Source organism: Petaurus breviceps, unplaced genomic scaffold, assembly GCF_028583685.1.
Source record: "Petaurus breviceps papuanus isolate PSGF00001 unplaced genomic scaffold, PetGlider_PUasm1.0 164, whole genome shotgun sequence".
NCBI classification, from domain to species: domain Eukaryota; kingdom Metazoa; phylum Chordata; class Mammalia; order Diprotodontia; family Petauridae; genus Petaurus; species Petaurus breviceps.
In genome coordinates, this window is record NW_027185735.1 from 2,114,939 (window position 1) to 2,127,270 (window position 12,332).

General features: G+C 38.7%; 1 protein-coding gene and 1 pseudogene across 3 annotated transcripts in view; one reads left to right on the forward strand and one right to left on the reverse strand.

Annotated features, from left to right (window-relative positions):
* The window catches only part of LRFN5 (leucine rich repeat and fibronectin type III domain containing 5), a 525,826-nt gene that overhangs the window by 300,509 nt on the left and 212,985 nt on the right, over nt 1-12,332 (reverse strand). The gene's annotated exons all lie outside the window — the stretch shown is intronic.
* Nucleotides 5,332-6,556, forward strand: LOC138156942 (phosphoglycerate kinase 1-like; annotated as a pseudogene).

The window sequence follows — 12,332 nt, forward strand, 5'->3', positions numbered from 1 at the left end:
GCTGGGTGGTTGCTGTGAGTGGGAAGAGGAGGACCTTTGCCTGAGGTAGCCTGTTCTGTTTTAAAGGCTTGAAAATGTGGGTGCTTTCTACTTTATCTACCTGTGCCAGTATCATAACTACTCTGATGGCTTTCACTTTCTGGTTTTGGGACTCAGTCTTTTGGTATCTTAATAAATTTTCTAGTTTATTTCCCCATATGGCAAGCATGACATATTTTGTAATGGATAATTATATCAGCATATTTGTAATCTCCATAGTCATTGTGAATATGGCATTGCTGATACAGAGGGCAGACTGGGGGAAAGGGTAATCAGAATACATGCCACCTTAGGGTGGGGTTAGGGGAGAGTGTAATGTAATGCCAAGCAAAGGCAACTTCCCAAGGTTCAAAATACCAGCATAGGTGCTCTCCATTTTATTCAGTGACCAACCAAGAACAGAGAAGATCAAAACATGACATCATTCAAAATACAGCATTTACTAAGTGTGATTAAATAATCTCCAAGCACTACCCCACCCCAGGACCTTCCACTCATTCAATCAGTTACAAAGTCCCTGTTCTAAATACTACTCCACCCCTAGGCTGTACCTTCATTTAGTCCACCACAAAGCCCCTCTTCTCAAATGGAGATTAGTTTCCAATCTAAGTAAAGTACATTCATTTGTTCAACCATAGAACCCAAAAAGGTCAAAAGTTCCCCACCCCTGGATCACAATTGAATCTACCCCAGAGTTACATCAAGTTTAAGCACAGCACTTAATACCCAAATGGAGGTCTTTTCTTCATCTTGACACAAGGCAAGTTCTCAGCAATCTTAGTTCCTGGGGAGACAAGGCTTAGCAAAGCCACAAGATACATTGCCAGTCCCTTCATTAATTCATCCTCTGTCTGTAGAACAGTCCTAGAACCCCTGAAAACATCAGCAAAACCCTCTTACAGGATTTCTGCAAACATGCAACAAGAAAATCTTTCTTCAGGGCTTCGGAACCAACAGAAAGGTTCCCAGACCCCTGCAACAACAGCACTGTCCTTCACCAGTGGACAGTAGTCACTCTCTCTCTGCAGGACAGTCTCCAGACCCCTGCAACAACAGCACTGTCCTTCACCAGTGGACAGTATTCACTCTTTATCTGCAGGACAGTCTCAGTAGCTCTGAACCAACAGAAAGGCTCCCAGACCCCTGCAACAACAGCACTGCCCCTCACCAGTGGACAGTATTCACTCTCTGTCTGCAGGACAGTCTCAGGGCTTCTTAGCCAACAGCCAGGTTCCAGAACTTCTTCAACAGGACTGTCTTTCACCAGTGGACAAATCTGGCAAAACAACATCAAAACAGACAGACAAAGTACCAGCAAAACAGCCATGTCTCCTCAGTCCTTGGTAGCTCCGGGGGGCAGGTCTCAAAAGTCCAGGCCGATTCAAAGTGGCCCCAGCAATTCTCTCAGTCTCTCTCTGCCTCCATGAGGTGCTGCTTCCAAAAAGTTCTTCCTCCTCTCTCTTGTCTCTCCAAATCTACATCACCAGCTCTTCCCGGTTCAGGACTTTCTTTTCACATCAACAAGTCCATCCCACAGGTAGGATTAACAAGCTCTGGGTTTTAACACAATCAATTTGAAAACCAAGCCAATACAGGGGAATCTTTATATTCTATTGCTATCACAGAGAGATGGGGAGAAAATTTGGAATTCAAAATCTTATGGAAAAGAATATTGAAATATTGAAAATAAAAAAATTAATTTATAAAAAAAATAAATGCTTATAGATTGATTAGCTCAGTGTTCATGGTGAGGGGGTCAGAATATTTCTTGTTCTTTACTGCCACTTATAAGATCTCCCTCTAACACCATCACTCATAACCTCTCCTTCTTTAAGGCTCATTTCAATCTATATTTATCACCCAATCAAAATTCCAGAAACTTTTATGTACCATATTCAGGGTACTCTTCTTTATTCAATGAGTTCAGTGCTTGACTTATGGTCTTTCCATCCTCCACATCTCTGTCTTCGCACTGGGGTGCTTCAAAATACATACTAATACTCTCTCAAACATTATAACTTTCCAGTTCATTCTTTATCCATTTTATACCATGGTAATCAAACTACAAAGTCTTACTTTGTAGAATTAGAAAAATAATATAAAATCATATGGAGGAATAAAATATTGAGAACTTCAGATGGAATAATGAAAAATTATATTCAAAAAGGACACCTGCCATATCTCAAATTATTCCTAAATGTAGAAATCAGCCAATTATTTGGTACTGGTTAAAAAGTATAATTGAAAAAATTCTGCAGAAGCAAAATAAATGCTGCTTGAATTAGAAGATAAACAGTTAACCCGAGAAAGAGAAAATTTTTCTACAAAATTTCTCTGACAATTGTCTGATATAAAAGATTATAGGTAGCTGATATAAATATATAGAAAAAAGAACAATTTCACAATAACTAAAAAGCTAGTAGATTCACATTATTAAGAATAAGAAAATAAAATTCTCATAAGATTGGCAAATATGACACAAAAGAAAAATGGCAATTAATGGAGTGGATATTGAATGACAGAAACAGTAATGAACTATTCCAAATTCAATTGTGTTAAACTTTCTGCTCCAAATTCTCTCCCTTCCACCACCAATTGTAAAGATAAGAAAAAAATATTACATATTTTGCATAAATAAGCTTTAAACAATTTGTACAAAAATAGTTCTGCATCATGTATCATGTAACAAAAACAAAACACAGGAAGGGTTGAGGCAGCAGAAAAGCAGCTTTGTGGTCCATTGGAAAGATACTAAAAACTTGGCATGGGGAGGGGTTCACCATGGGGAAAAGAGGAACAGAAATTAAAAAATGTACACTTCCAAGCTCATGCTCTGGTACTTGTAAATATTATCTCGACAACCCATTCTTCCCTCCCTCCCCATCTCACTCTCCCTGCCCCCCATTAGCCATGTCCAAATATACAGAAAATATGTATCAATTTGCACTGTTATATTCACAGTCAGGATTGTTAATTATGTACTTTTGTCTCATTGCTTTTCTTCTCTTTTTTCCCCACACCCTCTTTAAGAATTTGTTTTGCATCTGGCTATTTTTCCCTTAGCCTATCCTCCCTCTAATTCTCCCTTTTTTTCTGTCAGCCTCTTTCACCTCTATTTTTCTGTGAGGGAAGATGTATTTATGTACCCAAGTGTGTGTGCATCTGTATTCTGCCCTATTTGGTCACTTCAGATGACAGGGGGATGTAAGTGTTGACCTCTCCCTTCTCTCCACTTCCAACTACTTGTTTAGACTTCTATTTGTGAGAGATAATTTATATGAAATAAATTTCCCCATTTTTTTTCCTTTCCCCTACCACCTCTCCCCATGTATCCCTATTCCCCAAACTTTCTTTTTTTTTCCTTTTATATAATCAAAACCTATCAGGATCATTCCCAGGCCCTCTGCCTAATTGGATTTCTTCTATGACCCTTGAAAATGAGAGTTCTGAGAAGCTACATGTATCATCTCCACATTCAAGAAGGTAGAGTTTAACAACCTTTTTTGTCACTTATGATATTTGTTTGTTCATGTTTACCTTTTTATGCTTCTTTTGACCTATGTTTGTATTTTGACCTTTCTGCTCCACACTGGTCTTTTCATCTGAAATGCTTGGAAGTACCCTGTTTTGTTACAGCTCCATTTTCCCCTATAAGGTTATAGTCAGTTTTGCTGAGTAAGTTATACTTGGTTGTAAGCCTAAATCCATTGCCTTTCTGAAATAGCACATTCCAAGTTATTTGTTGTTTCATGGTGGTGGCTGCCAAGTCTTGTCTGATTCTGAACAGTAGCTACTTAGTTTTTGAATTCTTCCTTTGTGGCTGGTTGTAATATTTTTCACTTGACATGGGAGCTCTGGATTTGGGGTATAATATTCCTAGAAGATTTTGTTTTGAAGTTTCTTTCAAGAGGTGAGAGGTTTGGATCTTTTCAATTTCTACTCTTATTCTAAGAGATCTAAACAGATTTATTTTGTAATTTCTCAAAATATTATATCTAATATTCATTTTTTGGTCATGGCTTTCAGGTAGTTCAATGATTTCTAAATTATCTTGCTTCAATCTGTTTTCTAAGTCAGTTGTTTTTGCTATGAGACACCTTGAATTTCTTCTACTTCTTTTCAGACTTTTTTATGTGTCTTATTATCTCATAAAGTCAAGTCACTATTTGATCAATTCTAATTTTCCACAATTTATAATCAAATAAAAATATTATAAACCCAGAAAATCTCATTTTAGTTACTTCTCTAAATTTATTCAGAAATGCTTCAAAAAGCATCCTAATTGATAGTTTTAATTAAGAAAATCTACTTTTGATCACAAATGTAAAATAAAATGTCTGAAGTATATTTTTCCTACAAAAATAGATTCTCTACTGGGCTATAAGTTTGGTACTTAGTAAAGAGTGTGTGTTTTTGGTGTGTTTGCTTTTGTCCATACTTGGAATTATTTAGTGTAGGGAGTAAATAGTAGGGAAATTCCCTCTACCAATACATATCAGAAACTGTTCTGTAATTTGCGATTTTAGAAAGTTACCTGGGGTACTAAAAAGTGAAGTGATTTGCTCAGGTGAACAAGTCCAGAATATGCCAGAATAAGGACAAATAGACTATAGAAAAATAATTTTGGGAAGACAAGATGGCAGAGTAACAGGAGCTCACCAAAATTTCTCTCTAAACAACTTTTTTAAAGTGTCTCAAATTTAATTCTGGAGTGGTAGAATCAATAAAAGGCTGAGATGAAACAATTTTCTAGACCAAGGCAACTTAAGAGGTTAACAGGTTTGTCTCACCAAGGTTGTGTCAGGCCCCCAGAAAGCAGTGAAAGTAGTACAGGCTGCATGTTGAGGGTGGCTGCATCAGCAAGGCAGTACTTTAAGGAGCTCTCAGCACACAGATGTTATGGAGTAAGACAAGTGGTCACAAAGATGACAAAGGAAGACCCTTTGATGACACTGGGTACAGGACACTATTGCATTGCCCATATACAGTTCCTGTTCACAAAAAGTAATACTAGCACACTGATACTTGTGAGGTGGAGCAAGAGACCTAGTTGTAATTGCAGGGCAGAGAGGAGTGCTTGTGCTTTCTCAGGAGAGTGGATCCCTTGTCTCAGTTCCAGGATGAAGAGAAATGCTATCACTTGTGACTACAGAAGAACAGAGGCCAATCTACATTTATGGAGGGGCAATACACCCTGGCTCCAGTGTACATTGAAGTCCTTAGGTCATGCAGCCCAAGTTCCAGTCACAGCAGCCACAGTCACAGCCACCCCATGATCTCCTCACCACCAACATGTCTCTTTGAAGCAAACTAACCTTAGACAAAGTGGACCTGAAGAAGAAAAGGGTAATCATGAGGGTGGATTTAATGTTCCCATGAAGAACAAAATGATAACCAACAAACAGAATCCAGGCTGCTTTTCCTTCCAAATCAATTACTGTTTGATAATGGAGCTAAATTCATTGTTCTGATGAGCCACTTTGGCCAATCTGACAAATACTCCTTGGAGCCCATTACTGTGGAGCTCAAATCCTTCCTGGGTGAAGATATTCTGCTTTCTCCTGAAAGGTTATGTGGGTCCAGAAGTGGAGCAAACCTATGCTAACCCACCTAATGGTTCTATCATTTTGCTGCAGAATCTTCTCTTCCATGTAGAAGATGAAGGAAAAGGCAAAGATGCTTCTGTGAACAAGATCAAAGCTTAGCCAGCCAAAATAGAAGTCTTCTAATCATTCTTCTCCCAGCTAGGGGACATCTATGTCAATGATGTTTTTGGCACTGCTCACTTGCCCACACTTCCATGGTGAGAGTGAATCTGCCTCAGAAGACATGTGGTTTCCTCATGAAAAAAGAGCTGATTTATTTTGCCAAGGCCCTGGACAGCTCAGAGAGGCCCTTTGTGGTCATATTGAGTGATTAAAGTTGCAGACAACGTCCAGTTGATCAACAATATGCTAGACAAAGTCAGTGAGATGATCATTGGTGGTGGGTGGGGTTTCACCTTCCTCAAGGTGCTCAAGAACACGGAGATTGGAACTTCTCTTTTCAGTGAAGAAGGGGCCAAGATTGTCAAAGACCAGATGGCTAAGGCTGAGAAAAATGATGTCCAGATCACTTTGCATGTTTACTCCATCACAGCAGACAAACTTGATAAACATGCCAAGATTGGTCAAGCCACAATGGCCTCTTGCTGAATGGATGGGGTTGGACTGTGACCCCAAGAGCAGCAAGAAGTATGCAGAAGTTGTGGCCTGGGCCAAACTTATTGTATGAAATGGACTCATTGGAGCATTTGAATGGGAAGCCTTTGTTTGGGGAACCAAAGAGCTAATAAGCAATGCAGTAGAGACCACTAGGATGGGTTGTGTCACTATCATAGGTGGTGGGGATACTGCCACTTGCTGTGCCAAATGGAACACTCAGGACAAAGTAAAGTGTTAGCACTAGGGGTGATGCCAGTCTAGAGCTGCTGGAGGGCAAAGTCCTCCCCAGGGTGGGCACCCTAAGCAATGTATAACAGATGCCACTTTGCTGTCTGCTGGTCTACCCTTTCAATGTAACACTGCAGTACTTCCTATCCCTTTCCTTGGCATTAGGCAAATTTTCTCCCTCAAAACTCAACCAGTGACCAGAAGATGGGGCAATCATACCTCCAAAAACAGCTCTCAACTCAACTTTGTGCTGCCTGAGTGTGCTTGTTCTCAGATCTCACTTGGACTTGTTTAGTGTGTCTAAATCATTGTTTTGATCTGCAGAGTGTGTATATATATCTATATCTATATGTTTATATATAGACATAGATACACACACATGCACACATAACCTTTAGAAAGAAAAAAAGCTAAACTGTCTCTTAGCCATATTTTCTTGAAATAGTTTGTTCTATTCAGGTTTGTCAGCAGCTGTTTTTGTCATTGCCCACACACAGTTTCAAAACAAGAAGAAACTCCAATTGGGGGGGGGAGTGGGGAGAAGGTTGACCTGTTAACTAATATTTCATAAAAGTGCCAGCTCAATTTGGAAAAACAAAACCCTCTAGAGACTACAAGGGAGCCAGGGTTCAGGTCATGGTTCTGGAGCTTAGAGGAGTAATTGTAGAGGCTCCTAGGCCAGAGCACAGGCCAGAAAAGCAGTGGCCACACCTCTCTGTAAATTATATCACCTTGAAAGAACTAAAAATTTTCAAACTCCCAAAATTGGTTTTGAAAATAGCAGCAGAAAAAAACCCAAATCTTTGAACAGTGTTGCCTCCACTCCAAAGGTTGAGCAGAACTTTAACATGAAGTTAAAAGTTAAGAAATAGTATGTAAGATGAACAAACAACAAAATAAGAACCTGATTATAAAAAAGTTACTATGGAGATAGGGAAGATCAAGATAGAAACCCAGAAGAAAATTATGAAATCATTTGCAGCTACCTGCAAAAACACAAAGAAAATGGTGAATTAGACCAAAAAAAAAAATTCCTAGAAGATCTCAAAAAAATTTAAGAAATTGAATGAAAGAAGTAAAGGAAAAACTGGTAAAATAAATAGATTGGTAAAAGAGGTACAAAATACTAAAGAAAATAGCAATAATTTTTTTTTTTAAAGTATTGGCCAAATAGTAAAAGAAGCACAAAAATCATTGAAGAGCATTCCTTAGAAAATTATTTCAATCTTGACATTGCTATCCTGAAGAGTGCAACATACACATTTTCTTTTTTTTTTTTAAGCAATCGGGGTTAAGTAACTTGCTCAAGGTTACACGGCCAGTTATTTCTGGGTGTGGTGCTGAGTGTCTGAGCCCGGGATTCGATCTCCAGGTCATCCCAACACTGGAGCCGGTGCTCTTACTCGCTGAGCCACCTGGCCACCCCCACATTTTCAATAGTATATATTTTCAATATACAAGTAAATATCACCAGGTCATGTTACCTCCAATTCACAAGACAGAAAAGCTACAAAGGAATAAAAGAGATTTTGATTATACTAATAGTTCAGATTATTTTAAAGTTATTGATAAGTAATGATTCCGTTCTGGTGGTACAAAAAGTTTCATATATATACAGATATGTGTACACATACAATAATAATTACTATTATTACCCCCCCATTTGATGAAACTGAGACAGAAAGGAGTTGTGACTTGCTCAAGGTCACATAGCTCATGAATGTCTGAGACTGAATTTGAATTCTCAGGTCCTTGAAGTTCAGTGCTCTATCCACTGTGCCAGGTAAGAAAAAGATGATGAGGGGCTAAATTGGTACCATAGATAAATGGAGAAAAGGGCACTTGCATGAAAGACATTGTGAAGGTAGCTATAAAACTTTATGGGTTTTAAAAATGAATATGTCCAATGAATCAAAATCAGTCAAAGAAGATACCAAGGTTGCCAGACTAAGTGAATGGGAGAAGAGTACTAATAATTGACAGTAATAGGAAAGTTAGGAAAAGGAAGGGCTAGGGGTGGCTAGGTGGCACAGTGAATAGAGCACTGGCTCTGGAGTCAGGAGAACCTGAGTTCAAATCTGGCCTCAGACACTTAACACACTTACAAGCCGTGTGACTTTGGGCAAGTCACTTAACCCCAATTGCCCTCCAAAAAGCAAAAAAAAAAAAAAGGTAGGTCTTGTAGTGGAAACATCACTAGCCAAGTTTTGGACATGTTGAGTTTCAGATGCCTATGGGACATCTAGGTCAAGCTATCCAAGTGACAGTTTATCAAACAGGAATATAGTTCATCAAAGAGGCTAGAGCTCTGAGACTCATTGTGATAGTAATGGCAATTAAAGATTCCCCTGTATTGGCTTGGTTTTCAAATTGATTGTATTAAAACCCAGAGTTTGTTAATCCCACCTGTGGGATGGGCTTGTTGATGTGAAAAGAAAGTCCTGAAGTGGGAGGAGCTGGTGATGTAGATTTGGAGAGACAAGAGAGAGGCGGAAGTTCTTTTTGGAAGCAGCACCTCGTGGAGAGAGAGAGACTAAGAGATTGCTGGTGGCCGCTTTGAATTGCCCTGGACTTTTGAGACCTGCCCCCTGAGCTGCCAAGGACTGAGGAGACATGGCTGTTTTGCTGGTACTTTGTCTGTCTGTTTTGATGTTATTTTGCCAGATTTGTCCACTGGTGAAAGACTGTCCTGTTGAAGAAGTCCTGGAACCTGGCATTTGGTTAAGAAGGCCTGAGACTGTCCTGCAGACAGAGAGTGAATACTGTCCACTGGTGAGGGACAGTACTGAGAGTGAATACTGTCCACTGGTGAGGGACAGTACTGTTGTTGCAGGGGTCTGGAGACTGTCCGGCAGACAGAATGAATACTGTCCACTGGTGAAGGACAGTGCTGTTGTTGCAGGGGTCTGGGAGCCTTTCTGTTGGTTCAGAAGCCCTGAAGAAGGATTTTCTTGTTGTATGTTTACAGAAATCCTGGGAGAGGGCTTTGCTAATGTGTTCAGGGGTTCTAGGACTGTTCTACAGACAGAGGATAAATTCATGAAGGGACTGGCAATGTATCTTATGGCCTTGCTAAGCCTTGTCTCCCCAGGAACTAAGATTGCTGAGAACTTGCCTCGTGTCAAGATGAAGAAAAGACCTCCATTTGGGTATTAAGTGCTGTGTTTAAACTTGATGTAACTCTGGGGTAGATTCAATTGTGATCCAGGGGTGGGGAACTTTTGACCTTTTTGTGTTCTATGGTTGAGCAAATGAATGTATTTTACTTATGTTTGGAAACTAATCTCCATTTGAGAAGAGGGGCTTTGTGGTGGACTTAATTAAGGTATAGCCTAGGGGTGGAGAAGTATTTAGAACAGAGACTTTGTAATTGATTGAATGATTGGAAAGTCCTGGGGTGGGGTAGTCCTTGGAGATTATTTAATCACACTTAGTAAATGCTGTATTTTGAATGATGTCATGTTTCGATCTTCTCTGTTCTTGGTTTGTTACTGAATAAAATAGAGAGCACCTATGCTGGTATTTTGAACCTGGGAAGTTGCCTTTCCTTGGCATTACATTACACTCATCTGGAGAGAGATTAAAAACTGAACTCAGGAGAAATGATGAAATAATCAAGATAGTGTAGAATGAAAGAGAAGGGGACCCAGGAGAAAAGTTTAGGGGTCATTCACAAATAGTGGACATGACATGGATGAAGAAGCAGCAAAAGATATTGAAAAGTCATACAGGTATAAAGAAATAATTTCATAAAAACACAGAGGGAAGAGACTATCTGGAAACAGACCATCATCCATATTGTCCAATACTCCGGAGGGCAAAGAGAATTGAGATTGAGAAAAGGCCCTTATGTTTGGCAATTAAGAGATAACTGGAACTTCTGGATCATGTGACCAACAATATGGAGGCCTAGACATTTTATGCTGATCCTCAAAGACTTCTCAAATCTCTCCACAATATAATATATGTAAAAATGTAATAAATCAAATATTAAAAATTTCAGTGATACAATTTCAGTTATTCAAGGGTGCAGGACATTAATAAACAAAATGTGGTAAAAAGAAAAAATTAAATGTGCTAAGAACTAAGAAGCTAATTCTGAATCCCTAGAATGCTCACTCATCAACCCCTCTCCCACCACATACTACATTTCCAATAGTAAGGATACATAAGCCAATCCAAGTGATTACAACAGAAATTTATTTTTTCTAATTCAATTTTCTTTTATATGCCAAATTTGCTTCTTCTGTCCCTCCCCCACTAACTGGGATACACACACACACACACACACACACACACACACACACACGCACACACACACACGCAAATTTGCATAGTTGTGAAAAAAAATCTTAATTAGCCAAGTCCAAAAAAAAAAAAGAAAAGGAAAGAAAAAGAAACAAAAGAAAAATTACTCCAATCAGTACAACAGTTCCCCATCTGGAGGCAAATAGCATGTTTCATCATTGTATTAATCAGCATCTTCCAAATTTTGTCTTTACAATATGGTTACTATTACATAAATTTCTCCCAGTTCCGTCATTCACTACACATCAAGTCTTCCAGGATTTTCTGAAATCATGTCTTTCATCATTTCTTACAGCACAATAATCTCTCTGTCCACATGTGGAATAATACCCTTACATATGGGTGCTCTGTCCAAAGGAATATAATTTTTGATCTTGTGTAGTCTGAGGGCTAAATTTTCCCCCATTTATTTATTTTATCATTTTTTTCTCCAAAACCTGGGACAATTAACTGTTTGCCTCAGGTAATATTAATTTACGATTTCTTGAAATATGGCTCTGAAAAAGAAGGCCTTGAAAAAGCCAATTATGATTCAAATGGAGCTATGTGACTATGCCTTTAAATCTAAGTCACTCTGGCTTTCATTGTTTGGCTAGTGATAGGTCCTAGCCTCTCTTGCCAGTGTTTGAAGTTTTTTTTTTTTTCCTTTTTTTCCCTTTTTATTAATTAATTTATTTTTAGTTTTCAACATTCACTTTCACAAGATTTTGAGTTCCAAATTTTCTCCCCATCTCTCCCCTCTACCTACCTCATGATGGTGTGCATTGTGATTACCCCTTGCCTTAATCTGCCCTCCCTTCTATCACCACCCCTTTCTCTTATTGGATTTCCATCTATTTTCCTAGAGGGCAAGATAGATTTCTATACACCATTGCCTTTACATCTTATTTCCCAGGTGCACGTAAAAACAATTTTTAACATTCATTTTTAAAACTTTGAGTTACACTCATCTGGAACTTCTTTCCCTTCCTCCCTCCCCACCTACTCTCAATGAGAAGGCAAGCAATTCGATATAGGTCATAAATATGTAATAATGCAAAACACTTCCATAATAGTCATGTTGTGAAAGACTAACTATATTTCCCTCTATCCTATTCTGGCCCCCATTTATTCTATTCTATGCTTTTACCCTGCCTCTCTTCAAAAGTGTTTGCTTCTGATTACCCTCTCCTCCTATTTGCCATCCGTTCTACCATCTCCAACTCTCTTATTCACTTTCCACCTACTTTCCTGTAGGGTAAGATAGATATGTATACACACAATTGAGTGCGTATGGTATTTCCTCCTTAAACCAAATCCAATGAAAGTTAAGTTTTACTCATTCCCTCTCAACTCCCTCCTCTTCCTATCCATTATAAAAGCTTTGTCTTGGCTCTTTTATGTTAGATAATTTATCTCATTCTACCTCTCCCCTCCTCCTTCTTCCAGTACATTCCTCTCTCATCCCTTAATTTTATTTTTAGATGCCATCCCTTCATATACAACTAACCCTGTGCTATCTATCTATCTATCTATCTATCTATCTATCTATCTATCTATCTATCTATCTATCTA